The sequence below is a fragment of the Pleurodeles waltl genome, chromosome 1_1 (genome assembly GCF_031143425.1).
Source record: "Pleurodeles waltl isolate 20211129_DDA chromosome 1_1, aPleWal1.hap1.20221129, whole genome shotgun sequence".
Classification (NCBI taxonomy): Eukaryota; Metazoa; Chordata; class Amphibia; order Caudata; family Salamandridae; genus Pleurodeles; species Pleurodeles waltl.
Window position 1 is genome coordinate 650551955 of NC_090436.1, and position 6198 is coordinate 650558152.

Here is a 6198-nt window from a genome sequence, read left to right on the forward strand (position 1 = left end):
TGGAACTCCCTACTGCTCCAACTACGCCAGACCCAAGACTTCCTAGCCTTCAGAAAATGCCTCAAGACATGGGTTTTCGACCACTAGCTCCCCTCCTACTCCCCAGCGCCTTGAGACCATAACATGTGAGTAGCGCGCTTTATAAATTGTTTGAATAATTTGATTGATTGATTGACTTAAGCGAAAGCAGGAAAAGTGTTGGATTTTAGAGGGTTAGATTTACTATGTCCACCCCAATTTAAGCAAAAGCATGCAAAGTGTTAGACTTTGAAGGGGTTAAATCTACTATTCCCACTGCAATCTGAACAACAGCAGAGAAAGTGAAAGATTTTGAAGGGGTTAAATCTACTATTCCAAATCCAATTTGAGCAACAGCAAGGAAAGTGCAGGCTATTGGAGGGATTAGATTTACTATTCACACTCCAATCTGAACAACAGTAGAGAAGGTGTAGGACTTGGCAGGGGTTTGATTCACCGTTTCCACTCAATCAAAAGCAAAATCAAGCAAAAACATTGGATTTTAAGGGGATTGATTTACTATCCCCATTTCAATCTCAGCAACAGTAGGGAAGGATTTCAATTTAAGAGGGGTTAGATTTGAAATACGAACTCCAGAACTTACAAAAAATAAGTAAGCATAAACCTGAATAAACATGTAAACAAAATATATACATTATGAATAAATTAAAATGTAATACATTAATGACATACTAATTTCATATTAGAACATAAATACAAAAATAAAAAATAATTATTTAAAATAAACGCTTTTCCTGCCCTACTACCCAACAAGCAACCAAAATGAATTTATAAAATAACAAATGAAACATCATTAGTAATCAAATAATTATTACATAAGCCAATCACAAGTAAAACAAAGAACAATTTATAATTAAAGAAACATATCAATTAACAATTGTTTAAGTAAAAAACTAATTAAAATACACAATGGACAGTATTTAATATATACGAATGGTTAGCAATGAATCATCTAATTACCATGAAACGAATAGCAAAAAAAAAATGCATATATAAAATACCTTCCCATACGAATTCCCTACATACCCAGCAATCCAATACCAAATTAAAATTACTAATTAACTTACAAAAAATGCATTACAATTTAAACTATCGTAAGGAATACATATTATCATAATACTAATATCTTCTAATGCAATATGTAATAAACTTTAAATTATTTGAAAAACAACATTTTATACAACTGTTTCAAAGAAGTCGATATTATATGTAAAAAAAAATCATATCTTCTATATTCTTTACAAATATATTGTTGAGTTGATTATGTTTTTGACATAATATTTTTCCTTTGATATTTTGCCAGAATACCTACCATGCTGAGGGAAGTTACTGCCTGATTGTGCTTGTCGCCGAGTGTTCCCAGAAGAAATAGTGTCTCCTTTAAACATTAGCAATTTGGCACTGTCGCTTTATACAAACGTTTTTGAATATTTTCCCTAACGCTGGTCTCGTTGAGAGCAATGGCATCTGTCTGGCAAAAACTCTAGAAACGGATGACCACCCACTTCCAAGCAAAACATCTGCAATATGTATTAAATGTGTAAGTAAAATGTCATGTATTACCTGTTTTTAAGATATATGAAGTGACACAAAATGAAGTCATTTATGGTTTGGATAGGATGATGCAACATAGTACTTAATTAAATATGTGTTCAAAACGTGTCAATTTGCATGAGTCATACTAGTCCCTTAGTCCAGTTTGCAGTAGTGAGGGAAAAGGTGTCTGTAAAGCTTTAATAGGGTGAGCGAATAATTGCTTAGTGAAGACAACAGTCTGAAATTGAAGTAGAATATTTTGGATCATGAAAATCTATTTTTTTCCTTCTGGCCGATATTGGCTACTTTTCTGAGAATGAATTATTGAGTTGTCTTACTTTCTGCCAGTTTGTTCCATTGCTGTATTCTGATGACATGTTCCAGTACCACTCGTTATTTCCTTCCTTTAAATGTTTTCCACGTTATCTTGCATAAATATCGTTTCTCCTTGGAAACTAGAAACATTGGTTTGCAAGTCAAGCTAACATTGTAGCTCACTGGGAGAATGAACACTCTTATGCATGTAACAGTGAGGATATCTGTCCTCCAAGTGAAACCAACATGCGAGTACCCACCATGCTATAAGGCACAGCTGTTTCCACTGAACATTTTGGATATAAATAAACGGCGCAACAATGGTGCGATAATATTGTTGTGTATATGCTGAAATTAAGGGTAGAGGCACTTCTAGATATTCTCCTTGAAAATACTTCAGAAAACGTATTTAATGTCGCGTTCAGAAAATGTGTGCATCCACAAAAACCATATTGCAAGACAAAACCTACAACAGAGGAGGGACATATGGTAATAATTTATCCATGGTATCATGATACGCTGGAATAGGTGGACCTTTATGCAGTGGTGGCTGGTGATTGCAAATAGTGGTGGGGCTTAAGTCAATACATGGAATTACATCATGTAAAGCCAAAGTCAGTGGTATTCATTTTATCGACCTCAGCAGGATGAACTGTTGACTGAACTTACCAGGAATCATTTGAAAGTGTACTATAGAGTCAAAGACAGATCCTTCCAATGAATACATTCCTTAGTGAGATGGGGAAGTAAAGGGAAAACTTAAAGAGGTTTTTATCTTCGCTTTGCAGGCACTCAGAATAGATTTGGACTTACTTTTTTTTTCTTTAGTCACCCAGTGTGCTGCTATCGTGGGGCATTCCTGGGGGACACTTTCACAGCTGTGACACTTAACTTGCACTGATGGCAGGCCTGACATGCTGAGGTCCTGATAAGCATTTCGTCCTATCACATGTACAAAATAAAAAATAAAAGCCGATACAGCCTGACATTAGAGAATAAAAAAGTATTTCAAACTGTTTTTAATCTCGCCCCTTCCATTTCGTCACAGGGTGGGTTGTGGTTATCGATTCCACTTCCTGATTCTACAGACACCACCACCCTTTGACAAAATAGAGAAGGGTGGGGAAAGTGTTCTTGATTGAGGTTCATCCTCCTGGGGCCTGAGCTGAAGAGTGAAACGCCCAATGCTAATTTCTATAGCGCCGCCAGAAAGAAGAGGAGACTGGGAAACAACGTCACCTGGGTTTCGAGGCAACACAAGGGCTGACTGTGCATACGCCCTGTTTCTGCTATCAAAATGAACTCAGAGGTGCAGTAAGTGCAGCTGCTGAAAGTGCCTGACTGCTGATCTCTTTGTCTCAGAGCGAAGCACTCAGGCATGACCTACATTTACCATGGCTAAGTAATTACTTTTATTATGGCAGAATATACTTGGTGGGTGGAGCCCCAGCGCTCTCAAGCATGGTCGCTGCTGCCTTTATGTGTGGCCAGCACTGCTTCTATATCCGAATCTCTGAAACTAATTTGTATGGAAGCACTCCAATAGGTCAGAAACATGCCCTTTTTCTTAGGCAGTAGTGATTTCAGTGAGTCACTGCAGAAGAAAGTACATGCTGCCACCTGCCTGGCTGTCTTAATATGAGAGGCATGTCTATATCTTGCGCTTTAATTAGCAGTCTTTGCCTGCGTTTCTATAACAGCAAAAGTCACAGGTCTAAGTAGCGTCATCGCTCCTGGGCTTCTGGTTATACTAGAGCCAATTGAGGGGTAGTTGTAGAATTGACAATAGATCTTCAAAGGTAAATATCTGTTTACTTAGAATAGAAAACCCTAGCAATAAGCATCTATACCTGGAGGAATGTACCTGGACAAAGAAATGGCCGAAGCAAAGAGGAGACACGAGGAAAGCATTGATGAGATTTGCCATGGCGAGTGGCTATTGCCCCAGGTAGTGTGGCAACAGTGGCATGGGGCCTCTTTGTTCAACAGGGCGAAGACGAAATGGGCCCCACTGCAGTATCTAGAGACCACAGCCTCAACAAAATGTTAAATGTAGGTCTTTCGTTTTTTTACACATGTTTTTATTGTGAGGCGCTACTAATGGACCTCACTGACAATAAATGGTGCATCAAAGGGCTTCCAGTCGTTTTTTGCCAGTGGTTCTGTTGCCAAACCTACATCTTATTTTTCAGACCAATTCCCTGTTGTTGCCTTTTATTGATTTTATTCCAGCTTAGTCTTCGATCACACTATTCAGTTTTTTTTCAACTAGCTTCTAATTTGAGGTATTCTCTTAGGGACCTTTTTACTATTTTATACACATTTGTTATGATGCTTTTCCTCTCTTGAGCTTTCCCATGTTGGATATATTTTCTTTGGGACACCTGTAAGTGCACATCAAGCTAGATTTCCCAAAATGGACAACGCAGGAGATTTCCATAATAGAAAGGCGGAGAGTAAAGAGCTTTCCCCAACATCCTACATATAGGTTTGCGTGCTGATACAACGATTGTAGACCACTTGACTCTAGTCTTGGTTAGGATTTGTGCACAACATTCATTTTTCTTAATATATTAAGTGGGGATCACTTTTCTTTTAAGAAAGGCAAGGTGATTCTTTACAACGAAACCAATATCAAACACAATGCAACCAGGCAATCGGACTAGTCTACCCTCCCAGATCACGAGGAAAAGTAACACATCACATCAATTTGGCCAGATACCAGGCAAGATAAACTGTAAGATATAAGTCTGAAAATGCATCGCCTGCACATGAACATTGGCATTTTGGTGTATAAAAGTATCAGTGTTGGTATAGTAGTTATGAGAGGTATTCTGATAATCAGGGACATCGGAATTATGGGCACTTCTGTTGAGCTCCAATGGCCTATAACTTTGTTCTGATAAAGAATCATTATGACTGCTGATACTTCCATACTAAGGTGTTTTCCGGTGGGAGAGGGATTATCATAGGAACCTGGAGCTCTGATCAGTCGATGCCTATGCCAGATAAATTGTATAAGGTATTCATATCATTCACTCAGAAAAGTATAATGTATATATGTTTGAGCATTATACAGGGTCAAAAGCAAAGATACTGTGAATGAGTGATTTGTGAGGTAACAGTTTTGTAGACTTTTACCATATCAACATATATTGTTGTTTAAAGAGGTGCGTCGCCAGCTCTTTCCTTCATATGATTGAGGTGCCTAATCAATAGCAAACATGTTCTCCACATTTGTGAATAATAAAGAGTTATGGTGAAAGAGTGTGTTCTTTTTATCTATGCACTTGTCACATGTAACCCTTTCCCTGCTAGGCCTTCTTTCCTAGAATGCTAAACCCTTTTTGGGCTAGTTGGGGTTGTTTATACTGAGCCATCCATAACATTTTTCCACATAAGGTATCTATGCCAAATTTGTGTTCTTTTTTTGCCAGCATCCAGGGGGGTTTTAAAGAGGCCTAGGGATTGTGGACTTCCTTGGAGGGGAGCTACCTTTTGAATTTTTGGGAAAGAGATGAAAAGAGATGAAAAGGGATTCTGCAAAACAGCATCTTTTGTTCCTAAAAATAGCATCAATGAAAGGTTTCCTGTACTAAAGTCACCATCTTCCCAGCTTTTAAGCTTTCAGGGACCATGCAGAGATTATTATTATTTTTTTTATCACAGTTTTTGAATTTTTCAAAGAGGTTGCCCATTTTTCCTAATTTTGGGGATTTCGGCCTACTTCCAGAATGTGGTAGAAACAGGTGTGAAACCAATGGGTGATCCCGGAAAGTTATGGAGTTCTAAAACATAGGCACATTTTGAAATTCTTCAAGATGTCACTTGTGTAGAGCCTTGAAGCTTTTTTAGAAAGAAACTAACTGTTGAAATCAAAATATATTTAAATGAGTAGGGAAAAACAGCCATTTGTGACAACATTTTCATCTGTAACTTTTTTGTGATGGCTGATTTACAAAAGCAATATACCACTGCATCCACTAGACACTTCTGGTTGCAGAGATGTACTGTGTTTTTAGGTCCTCCGGCACCTGGAGGTACCCAGAGTCAACAAGTGAACTGCATCTTACAATTTGTTTTTATTTAGAACAGAGTGCAGAGCAATTTGTATGGTAAAATTAAGGAGTGGAGAATGGGTATGATTAGAAACTATGGGGGTCATTACAACCCTGGCGGTCATGGACCACCAGGGCCGGGGACCGCGGATGCACCGCCAACAGGCTGGCGGTGCATCCAGGCCAATTCTGACCGCGGCGGTAAAGCCGCGGTCAGAAAAGGGAAACCGGCGGTTTCCCGCCGGTTTTC

The 6198-nt window shown here is 38.5% G+C and overlaps 1 long non-coding RNA gene across 1 annotated transcript in view; it reads left to right on the forward strand.

Moving 5' to 3' along the window:
* The window catches only part of LOC138283612 (uncharacterized), a 338993-nt gene extending 337353 nt beyond the window's left edge, over positions 1-1640 (forward strand). The window contains exon 6 of the long non-coding RNA XR_011201288.1: positions 1343-1640. This is a non-coding gene — a long non-coding RNA (uncharacterized lncRNA). The remainder of the gene's footprint in view (positions 1-1342) is intronic.
* Positions 1641-6198: the final 4558 nt, after the last annotated feature.